Raw genomic sequence first — 12,177 nt, forward strand, 5'->3', positions numbered from 1 at the left:
ATTTGTGTCCGGCCCCAAGAGTGAAAGGAGTGGGCGAGCTGTGGTTATGCTGGCAGGGTCAAGTCAGTATTGACTTTTAGTGTACTGTAATGTAGAATATGAAATACTGTTATATGAATATGATGATAGTTCAGCCTCATGTACTTTTGCTGGGTGAGATCATGTTTTAAATAGCTCATTATATTCATGGATATAGCCAGTTTACTCCAGCATCTGTCTGGAGTAAACTGAGGAGTCTGGCATGTGGTGAGCCAGTCAGAGATGGGCATTTTCCCCTGAAGTCCTGTCGGGCTAGCGGGAGCAGACCCCCACAGGCCATAAACTCCATAATGTAGGCCATCACAGCAGCTCGCCCGTGTAAATATGACTTCTGAGGGGCTTCCAAAATACCATGGCAGCGCTTTCATTTCCCTCACCGCTCGCCAGGCAGCCGCAAGAATGTCAATACGAGTGAAAGAATGTCTCGGGAAAATGTCGAGAGGATTAATCAACACCTGTACTCCTTGGATATCGATTTACAAACGGCTCTAGACTGAGAGACAGTGCAAACTAAGCAAAGCAAGAGAGTGGGATTTATCATTATTTGCATTCATCCTATTGTGAATGACAACCAGGCACAAGGCTTAAACTGAAACCAGAAATATGTATTTATTGCTTACTTAAACATTTTTGCAGTGACACACGTTAGAGATGAGTAAATGTGTGATGTAGGGCTGCACAATATGAGGAAAATATGCGATAAATAAACAAATAAATAAATGAAAGTGTGCTCAGTTCGGCCTTTGTGCTTCTTTCAGTATACTGCTGAAATACAACAAATTGCTTGTTGAATTAAAAAAAAACAAAGGAAATTTATTTCCAATATTCTTTTATTAAACATATTGAACATTGAATTGAACACAAATAAGAAAGAAAAATAGTTTGGCTACATATTAAAGTGCAGTTTTCTACTGATGCTCTCTTTCAACTAACTCAAAAAAATCCCTGAGTGCAATATTGCAGTCCTTCGCGATGGGTTTAACGCACAAGTTGACATTGCGATGATGATTAAAAACGATATATTGTGTAGCCCTAGTGATGTGAAGCAGACTGGGAAAGGTTCATCTTTATACAGTGAGGTGAAACACTGAATGGGCAATATGACTAATGGTCTGCTAATGATGGCAAATGCATAAACACAAGATAAAGATTATTATGAGAATCTTTCTCAAAGCCAAGTTGTCTCTTATTTAAATGATTAGTAGTATTATCAATAAAACACACTTAAAATATCAATAACAAAATGACTCATTATGCAGAATGCCCCCTGCTAGTGTTACTTTATTTCATTTTGGATTATTATTGTCAAAGTTGAGCTAGTTTTAACTGCTTCATATTCTGTTGGGTAGTTTAATTTATAACAATGCTTCATATCTTATAAACTGATCATTTGTTACATATGTAAAATCTTAATCTGAAAATATCATAAAATGTAAATATTCAAGTAAAGTACAAGTACCGAGTCAAAACTGTACTGAAGTACATACTGGAGTACATGTATTTTCTTAATTTCCAACACTGCAAATGCGTACAACATTAACAATATGACCAGTGATTATGTCTCTGCAATAACTCAATAATTCACTTTTTCAATACAACCCTATGAAATAATGATATCAAGTCAACCTGATATGTTATTCTATTTACTAAATTATTTATTGAAAAGCAAATACTAATTTAAATCTCTCAGAAAATGAGAAAATAAAGGAGTTTTCATTCACTCTTCCTCTGTTTTATCTTGCCTTTACCGTGCCATGTAGTGTGATGGTCAACAGATGTTGCAGTTATATCAAAACATTTCATCTTCCTTATAGTGAGTCTTCCAAATGTCTGCAACCAAACACGTGTTAGAATAACAGTTATCACAAATGTGCTTATCAGTGCTTACACCTATTAAATTTACACTTATTATAATGAACAAATTACACTGCATTAGTGCCGCAGACGCGCTTTGTGACCTAACACTGAGTAATACACAGCTATGTTGTGTGTGTGCTGATATGTAGAGAGCAGATGATGTTATGAGGTGATAATGACCGAGCCGGGGTAATTGCTCTGCCAGCAGGAGACCTGTAATCACCACGCTGTGATTATGTAATGGACCTCGCTGATATTGAACAGGTGAGCCGAGAGCGAGCTGATTCATTTGGAGCATCCACAACAGGGACTTCATTTACATGCACACAAACATCAAGATTACATTGCTATTAAGACAATAAAGGCAGTACAACAGGGCCTATGTAAACACCGTACAGATTATGTCAGCGCTATTATTATGCCGTTAATGTGATCATGTGATCTCAGTAGTGTATGTGGAGTACATGGTTGTTTATTAGTATCAACACTAGGGCTGTCAAAGTTAACGCAAATTTGTTTTAATGCCACTAATTTCTTTAAAACATTAACAAAATCGATCTTTCGGAGGTTGTAGCGGGCTCAGTTTTAAAGCTAGAGTGAAGATACTGGTATCATATGAAACTAGAAAACCTAAGCTTGTTATACTAGCTTGACGAGAAGAAGTATAAATAACTAACGCTCCAAAGTTAGGCTACATTTCTGCGACCGCAGTCCGTGTGTATGTGGCGGCAATGAGTATGGGGTTGTCGGTGGTGTTATAGCTGTGAATGTAACTGTGTTTGCAGTTTAGTTGTCGGTGATTAAAGGCTACACTAAACTCCTACAACTATTAACTCCTGTTTGAGTTATGGTTGTTAAAAATTACAGTCCCCAGATGCTTCAGGAAATTACTGAGCAGAGAAACTAGATATTTGTGACTCATCTTTAAAGATTTATTTAGAGATCTCAATCTCAAACACCTCCACTACATCACTTGCACCCATTTGCCTTTTCACCTGTGTGTCAGATGAAGGTCAGAGCGGTGAGACTGCTGAGCAGAGCTCGACCTGCCTCGTACTGGCAGACACTGGACCTGTCTCACCCTTCACCGGTCGGTCGGACACTATCTGTCTCCCCAAACAAGGAGGATCCACGATTCCCAAGCAAGGTGCAGCACACCGCCGTCACTGCCCTCCTCTTCATTGCTTGCACCTGCTAAAACATTTGAGGTATTTGAGCAGCAGGGCAACACATTTGCTTTTCATTTAACCTGCCGTTGGAGACCTTTGAAGTACATAATAGCAGAGCAGCATAGGTCCCCCTCCCACCCCCCTTAATCATTTACCTAGTAAAGGCGCATTCTCTGCAGCTAACCCATCAAGCGGAAAACGAGTTTGGCCTGCTATTTCTCTCTCCCTCCCTTTTTTCCCTCCCACCTTTCCTCCCTTGCTCTCTCTCGGCCTGTTTTGCTCCGTGTCTCCCCTCCCGCCCCTTCCCATTGTGAAACCCAGTTGCTCACTGACTCTACTGTATGTGAATGAGGGAGGCACGGAGCCAATTGTTGGCCACGTTTGGGCGAGAAAGGTTTCAAGAGATGGTGTGGCTGGCAGCCCATTGATACAACATGGCTAATTATCTTTTGCGTCCAATCATGAAGACATGTATTGGCATAGGGGATACAGCCTTTGTATTGTGGACAAGATGATGAGACTTCTGTGCCTCAACCAGGAACATGAAAAAGATCTGGTTATAAATCTGAGTTGGGATTGGAGCCAGATTTGGTCGAAATGTTTAACCATCTTCAGTGATAATAGCATATGCTTTAATTTTTGCTTTGCGTAAATGTCCTTATTAGACAGATGGGACTGTCTGAGTGTGTGTGTGTGTGTGTGTGTGTGTGTGTGTGTGTGTCCAAGGGGGAGTAAAGAAATTAGAGTAATTCTCTCACAACTGTAATTTGATTATTGTGTATAAGATAAATCTATTGGCTTTTTATTTCTTATCTGAGCTCTGTGGACTTTCTGAGGAAATATTTCCTACAAATGAAACATCTGTTTATGTTTTAGGCTACATTATCCTTTAATCAGAACCACTGAAGAGTGTCTGGTTCAGATGATTTGGGCTATTCGCCTGGCAGCTCAGACGCAACAGCCAAAACTATACTGTGTATTGAATAAACACCGTGATGAAATGCTCCACAGTGGTAGACGGCTTTACTGGATGAACCCCTGGCAGTCACACACTAACTACCCTCACCTGCGAATGCTCACCTGGACCTGGGAACTTTTAATAGACATTATTACACGCATTAAAGACACGGCCAAGAATCGGAGGATGCTTCGCTGGGAAATGTGCTTAGGAAATGCCACAGGGCAATTTGCCTCACCAGCTAAGGTTATTTGTACATTGCAATCCCTGCGACTGTGTGCAATAACAACAGCAGACTGGGGATGTTCCTGTTACAGACAGCTGGGGTTTGCATCCTGCAGCAATACACTAAACTATTGCCCAGCTGTGGATTCTTCCTTATTTCTAGGAATATATATCTACTTATTAGAGTTCTCAGTAAACACTAGGGCTAGGACGATACACCTATCTCCCGATTCGATACTATCACAATACTTGGGTGCCGATTCAATATGTATTGCGAATTATTGCAATTTTTGTTAACTTTTTTAACACTAAACTATGGGAAAAAGTTGAAATATACACTTCTAAGGACATTTACTATATCTAAATTAATACAGTAAAAATGTTTGATTTTCAGCATGTATGTAGTCAGAGATGTCAGATGAGTTAAAATCAAAGAAAAAAGGCATTTCCCTTGGGTGCTCTACAGTTGTAGCGTTGGCCGATTTGACCACGGAGATGTGAGTGACGGCCGGCTTGACCGCACATTTCCGCAATACGATAATGTTTTCTGTCCATGACAGAGTTAGCATGCAGCTTTAGCCATCATGTCTAGCTCTGCTTTTCCTGGCAATGTGTGAAACCCAAAGTGTTTCTATACTTAACTGTATATGTTGTGTTTACCACTTTGGATTTAAAATGTGAGGGTGCAGGTCGTATCAATGCAGACCCGTGCTTTGTTGTTTCGGCTCGCTGCGGCTTTGTTTTGGTGTTTGATAGATACGGAACGGATATGACATCACGTTACTCAGACCACAACAATAAGAGCAAATAAAAAGCAAGTATATCGATTCTTGCATTAGAAAATCAATTCAAAATCATAAAATTTTTTTTAAAAATCACGATTCACCCTAGTAAACACAGTGATTCAAAATGTGGACCAGGCATCGTTGATAGAGCTCCTTTGAGTCCAGCAAAGTGAGGAAATAAAGAAGTCCTGCTCTATGACCATCGACTAAATGTTCCGTATGAACATAAATGTTGATCCTGCCACCTCTCTGCTCTGACTGAGTGCCTGGTGGAGTACCACATTCCTCTTTATGTCACTTGAACCTTAAACAATATGGGTTGGAGTCATAGCACATCCATAGGGAATCAAGGTGCAAGGCGTGAAGTGTGGTCAAGTGCACATGGAAACAGGGTGGGATTAGGAAGAATCTATTATCATACTTTGCTGGGTGTGTTAGAGGCTGAAACAATCTAGCCAATCAGCGCTCTCCTCACGATGACATCCTGGTGGAGTGAAGAGTTCAGCCCATCACTCTCCTTCTCTGCTGCCCAAACTCTGATCCATGCCTTCATCACATCCAGAAATGACTACTGCAACAGCCTTCTTTACGGCTCATCATCCCAAAGACCTAAATAAACTCCAGTACATCCAGAACTCCGCTGCCCGTCTGCTCACCCATTCCCGCTCCCATGACCACATCACCCATCACCCCTGTCTTCCAGAACCTCCACAGGCTCCCTGTCCCACAACGGATCCAATTCAAAATCCTTCTCCTCACTTACAAAGCCCTCCATAACCAGGCCCCCTCCTACCTCACCGACCTGCTCCACCATCACACTCTTTCCCGTTGCCTCCGCTCCTCTGATGCCAACCTCCTGTCCCCACTACTGCTTTTAATGTGCAATCAATGTTGTGTTTTATTTATTATGATGTTCTTATTTATGAGCCACACTGTCACTACCACAATTTTTTTTTTGACAAATAACTTAATTTTGCTCAAAGTTAAAAAGAAAAATAAGGTTGTTGGTAAAATGAGAAGATGACGTGGGACTATAGGAGAAGCTGCAGGTCTTATGTCATCCTCCAAACTTGCGCAGGTGCACTCATGCTCGTTTGTGTCTGAGCAGCAAACTGATAAATCTGTTTATCTGTCTGTCAGTTTGTCTTTCTAGTTAGTTAGTTAGTTAGTTAGTTAGTTAGTTATTTAGGTGTAGTTAGCTAGCCCAACTTGTTGCATTTGCTTTAGTGTGTTTATTTTTCACAATGGCATTTGTGTGTGCGGTGAACAAGTGAATCAACGCAGTAGATTAGTCTACACGAATACATACAGTATGTATATATATATATACAGTACATACATATTTATATAAAGCCACGTATAAAATTCAGAGCTCATCAATCTGTTCTCCATATTGAGTTGCTGAGTTGATCTTCTTTGGTGGTTGCCACGTCAAAGAGGATGCAGGTTGCACTGAAATCAGTAGCAGCTCTTTGTTACACGGTAGAGGCTTTCTGAGCCATCAAAGCATATTTGCTCCATCACTCCATTGTTCAACACTCAAATCCACATTTAAATCCTCTCGTCTTTGTCTTCTTCCACGTCACACGGCTGCCTCCCACTCTGAAAACTCTGTTAGCCGCCCCGACCGACCATGCAGGCTTTACGGCACAGGCTACAAGCAACTACAATTATCTCTGGTGTAGGTTCAAAGCTAAATGTTAAATTATCCTAAAGTTAAATAGCTTTTCATTGTTACCACTTTAACAACCTTTTCTGACCAATAAACTCCTCTGGAAAAAAGCTGAAAATAAAAGTAGTTAATTAAAACCCACACATCAGTAAAAGCGTCTGTGGTAAAATAAACATTGAGGGGCAGTAGCAGGATGTCTGTACACATCACTGAATAGCAGCACACTTGCTCCTTCTGGTGCTATCAATGTCAGTCACATCTCCTCGCCCACATTTTACTAGGGCCCTTGAGTGGTTCTCTTTAATGCTCAATTTAACACAATCACCGTATGAAAGGACCACCTTCGCCACCTGGCTCTTTCCTTCGGGAGAAAACCAGGCTGAAGATCAAACTCTTGACCCCGCTAACTAAAATTGTTATGCTCCCTCACAAATGAATCTGATATGCAAGCTTACTTAACATATCTCCTTTCCTCTCACCACAGCTCCTGCTTCAGTTGGGTATTTTTGCAGGGTATAGCTAACTTGCTAGCAATGCTAGTGTTCCCTCTGTCCATTAGGTATGATGCACAAAAGCATGGATTCTTTTGACTATAAGCAGTGGTGGAATGTAACTACATATATTTACTCATGTACTGTACTTAAAAGTACAATTTGGAAGTACATGTACTCTACTTGAGTATTTACATTTAATGCTTCTTTACATTTCAAAGGGAAATATTGTACTTTTTACTCCACTACATTCATTTTGAAATTTGAGTTACTTTGCAAATTTAGATTATTTATACAAAATAGAAGTAAACTAATAGGTTATAATATATTATAGTAGGTTAAATCACCCAGCAGTATAATGTGTAATTAAAATTAGCTCCATCTTTACCAGCTGCACCATTAAAGTGATGTACATACACAAACATCAATAATCATAATGCAATAATATATATGATTCTGAAATGGGCCAATCTGCATAATGAGTACTTTTGGTACTTTAAGTATATTTTCATGCTAATACTTTTGTAGTAAGATTTTGAATGCAGGATTTTTACTTGTAACAGAGTATTTTATACATTATTGCTACTTTTACTCAAGTAAAAGATCTGAATACTTCTTCCACCCGTGGCAATAAGAACGAAACAGTTTGTTCTAGGTCTGCAACTAATGTTTATTTTAATTTCGGTTAATCGATTAGTTGTTTGGTCTATAAAATGTCGATCAGTGTTTCCCAAAGCCCAAGATGACGTCCTCAAATGTCTTGTTTTGTCCACAACTCAAAGATATTCAGTTTACTGTCATAGAGGAGTAAAGAAACCAGATAATATTCACATTTAAGAAGCTGGAATCAGAGAATTTTGACTTTTTTTTCTTAAAATAAACTGATTAATCTATTATCAAAACAGCTGGCGATTAATTTAATAGTTGACAAATCAAGGTAAGTAAATTTTATTTGTATAGCCCAATATCACAAATCAATAATTGCCTCAAGGGGCTTTACAGTCTGTACGACAACTAATCGATTAATCGTTGCAGCTCTAGTTTGTTCAACAATGAACTACAAATGAACAGTGACTGGACACAACTAGCATCCTCAATCTGGATAGTCTGTTATAGTCACTTAAAGAGCACTTCAATGAGGCCAAGCAGATTGCCACAGAGAGAGAAGACTGATATTTGCCCTTTGGTATTTGTTTGTGTTCATATGCATGACTCCTTCTCTTTCAGTTATGTCAACCAAACTAAAGGGCTGGTTAAAAAGGGCCTGTCTTCATGTTATATATAAAGCCCAAATAATAGGGAAGGGGTAAAGATGAAAAAGGGACACGGGGCTTAAAGTCAAATAAATCACACCTGGATCTGGGTGAAACTGGCAGAGCGCTCCTTATATTGCACTCAAATTACTCCATTTGTTCCCTAAGATATTTTAATCCCAACTGACCTCAAACTTCCCATGAACCAGGGTCTGAACAAAAGGCCGCCCACTGTCCTTGCAGTAAATCTGTTGTCTCCCTTCTGGGCCCTCAACAGGGGATCATAGATCAGCACTGCTCTGCAGCTTGCTTCAATTTACTCAATTAACTCTGGTAAAGCACTTGTAAGTTCTGCAGATGTTGGTTTATTATCGAGGCCTAAAATGTACAAGTGGGTTCAGGAGCCCGGGGTTATGGCAAGGTTCACAAAGAGGGGGAAGGGCAAACTAATTACAACCCGTAGTTTTAGTACAGAACACAGATTATGACAAGTTAAGGCCTTTGCGCACCAAATTCGTATTTTTCGTCCAAAATTGTTGCACGTTTAAAAATAAATACCACCTCACGTTTACTCACCGACTACGAAACTTCTGTCCGTCATTAAAGTTTTCGGACCAGTTTCTATTTTTTGCATTTTTTCGCATCTGTCAAAAGCCAAAAGAGGTTTGTCTGACCACTCAGAGCCACCATCCGTGCAAATGTCATCATCTACAATGGCATGATAAAAACTCACTTTGTCTCCCAGAACAAAGCACTTCACGATAAACAAAAGACTACAGAGATGCAGAATTAAAAGATTTAAAGCTTGTAATCGGGGACGGTTGCAAAACAATGGATGTAAGAAAGATCAGATCGTAGTGATTGTGCTCTGAGCAGCTAAACAATAGATTCTTGCTAATAACATTCATTCATTAGCCCCGTTTTGGACTAGCGCTATCCATCACGACCACGTAATTATTTCAGTTTTGTCTCGTACTGCGAATTTTCGCAACAAATAGAATAATAAAACGCATCGTACTCGGTGTGCAAGGTTTGTGTGCCACATTTTTTATCAGATGACGGATTAAAAAACGCATACGAAAAATACAGGCTTGGCGTGCAAAGACCTTAAGGCCCTGACACACCAAGCTGACGGTCGGCCGTCGGACAGTTTGGGGCTGTCAGTCTGTCGGCTTAGTGTCCCGCACCGTCGGCTCTAGTCTGTGTTCGAGTTTTTTAGGCCGATTCAGTATGTTGAATCGGTGCCGGTGCCCGTTGGTGAGAGAAATCCCTCTCATTGGCTGTTTAGCTTAAACAAATCATTGCACGAGAAGAGAAACGTAAATGAGAAAAGCAAGCCAACATGTAGAGTAAAGAGGAAAAACACAGAAGGCTCTTCTCATTTTTCATCTTCATCTCGTCTGATCTTGTAAGTATCATAACAACAGCTTGTATATCCGCCGTCCTCGGTCTTCCAGTTTCCCTTTTTGAATCGTCGCCATCATCGCCACTAGTTCTTTGATGTCGGCTTGGTGTGTCCCCCAGCTGTAAGGGTGTTTGTGCATCTGCAAAACTTGATGTGATTGTTACAACCTGCATATTAACTACAGATCTCAAACCAAAACGTCTGCTAAGTAGCTTTAAAGAGAAACTATTTCAATCTTTACATTCAAATACTCAAAGGTGGCGATTAACAGGTTTAATCGAGCCATCGGAGTGACGGAGAAGTCGACTAAAGATGAGCACACACAGTGTAGATTATTTCCGCTGCCGCAGCTGTTAGACCTCCGACCAGCCTCTCTGAATAAAGTTCTCTGAAGATCTTAGCCACATGAAATGGCTTAGTCCCTCAGCCTGAATCATTTGCAGATGACAAACCTCAAGTGGCGAGACGTAAATCACGATCACAATATTATTGCAATGCTCACAGTTATCTCAGAAATGACCTCGCACCTAAATAATTTGTAAAAAATGTTTAACATATTTATCTTCTTCCAGTTATCAGAAAATCTTGCTTAAACATAAAACTCTATTTTTTATCTACTGCTAACCTCTCTTGGATAAATCAAACTAAAACTGACGTGAGGAATGTAAAGTATACAGTAAGGAGGATGCTAATATTAAACAGGTGTTGTTACCATCACCATAAAACATTCTGCCGACACCATCCATGTGTGCCCATATATTTCCTTGCTTGGCAAACTACATTTCAATTAAGAGCGGCAACACAGGATGACATTCATAGCGCTTTAAAATAAGGTTTTGACAAATTATTTTCCTCTGTCAAGCTAATGTGCTAACTACAGGCTCGGCTCTATTGAGCGGGGGCTTATCTTTGTTCAGTCAGTGAGTCACAGGCCAAGTCAAAGTTGGGAGGCTCTGCACCAGTTTAATGGCTTGCCGGGTGATTTTAATGTGAAAAGTATTGCTCGTACACAGGTACAGCAGCTTAGCCACAGCACATATTTCTAATAACTTCACTCCTCTTAAAACACATCAAATCTAAACACTGGCAGCGACATTGATCTTCTCTTTCAAGATGAAGCACTTGGCAGAGCTGATCTGAGCCCAACTCTGCACAGTTTTGACAGGAAGTGATCATTTTAACAGCAACGTCAACATTTTTTACATCATGATTTTGAAAAATAGCCTTATCGTGCTCTGTTATTGAACATTTTTTACATTTTTTAGCATTTCTCAGAATAAGTGGTGGAGTTTTATGTGGAGCAGACACTGATACAATTCAGTAGCGCTAATCATTCAGCCACAACTACTCTACTCTATGTGTGTTTTCTTGTGTAAGAAGACACTTATCACTGCAGGTTACAGTATTATTTACAGTATTATTATAATTTAAAAAGAGATCATCTGCAAGTGATATCTACGACAGTGTATTCGGGCCATTGTAGGTAAAAAAAATAATAATTGCGGAAGGTGTGTCTTTTATTTCAGCACAGCTAACACTAAAAACCAACCGTTGGGAGGACGCTACTCCGAAACATACTGCGTTACCATAATTACACATTGACACTGTCACTGTGTCAGTGTGGAAGAAAAACAACTCAGAAAAGGCACATAACATAACAGCTTGTGTTGAACCACAGATTATAGTGAATTATGTACGTAGAGTTTACTGGGAATAGGGACGTCTGGAATACCTGGCTTAGCCTGCTGCCCCCTTGCGACCCGTCCCCGGATAGAGAACGGATGCATGGATGGAGAGCCCGTTACAATATTATATATTTTACACTCGACGTCCTACGTTACTGCAGTTTTTAACGGTTTAACCGCATATGTGGGGGGGATGAGGTTGTTCCAACCTTGCAAAGTAAAACAATTTGGTTCCTTAACAAACAAAGACACATATTTTCATTACCACGGTCTGATTTTTTCTCGTAAATTTCCGACTTTATAATCTCCGAAATTTGTGAGTTCTTCTAAATTAAAATAAAAATAATTTGCCACATTATCTCAGAGGATATACACGTTTTTTTCTCATAATTGTATGACTTTATAATCTTGCAAATTTGTGATTTTTTTCCTGTAAATTTGCCACTTTAATCTCCGAGAATATCCACGTTTTTTCTCGTAAATTTACAATTTTACAATCTCACATATTTTTTTTTTTTCCCCCTCGTAAATTCTCCACTTTAATCTCAGAGAATACCCGAGTTTTTTCCTCATAAATTTACGACTTAAATCTCAGAAATTCTGAGTTTTTCTTACCCCCCCTCCCACGACTCCGTAAT

General features: G+C 39.7%; 1 long non-coding RNA gene across 5 annotated transcripts in view; it reads right to left on the bottom strand.

Annotated features, from left to right (window-relative positions):
• Positions 1–12,177, bottom strand: part of LOC119495781 — a 100,529-nt gene that overhangs the window by 54,693 nt on the left and 33,659 nt on the right. Inside the window, exon 5 of one of the 5 annotated variants that reach the window (XR_005208563.1) lies at positions 2,787–3,090. The exons of the other annotated variants lie outside the window; for them this stretch is intronic. This is a non-coding gene — a long non-coding RNA (uncharacterized LOC119495781). Of the gene's footprint in view, positions 1–2,786; positions 3,091–12,177 lie in introns of those variants that run through there. 5 annotated transcript variants of the gene reach the window in all.

Source organism: Sebastes umbrosus, chromosome 10 (genome assembly GCF_015220745.1).
Source record: "Sebastes umbrosus isolate fSebUmb1 chromosome 10, fSebUmb1.pri, whole genome shotgun sequence".
In the NCBI taxonomy this organism is placed as follows: Eukaryota; Metazoa; Chordata; class Actinopteri; order Perciformes; family Sebastidae; genus Sebastes; species Sebastes umbrosus.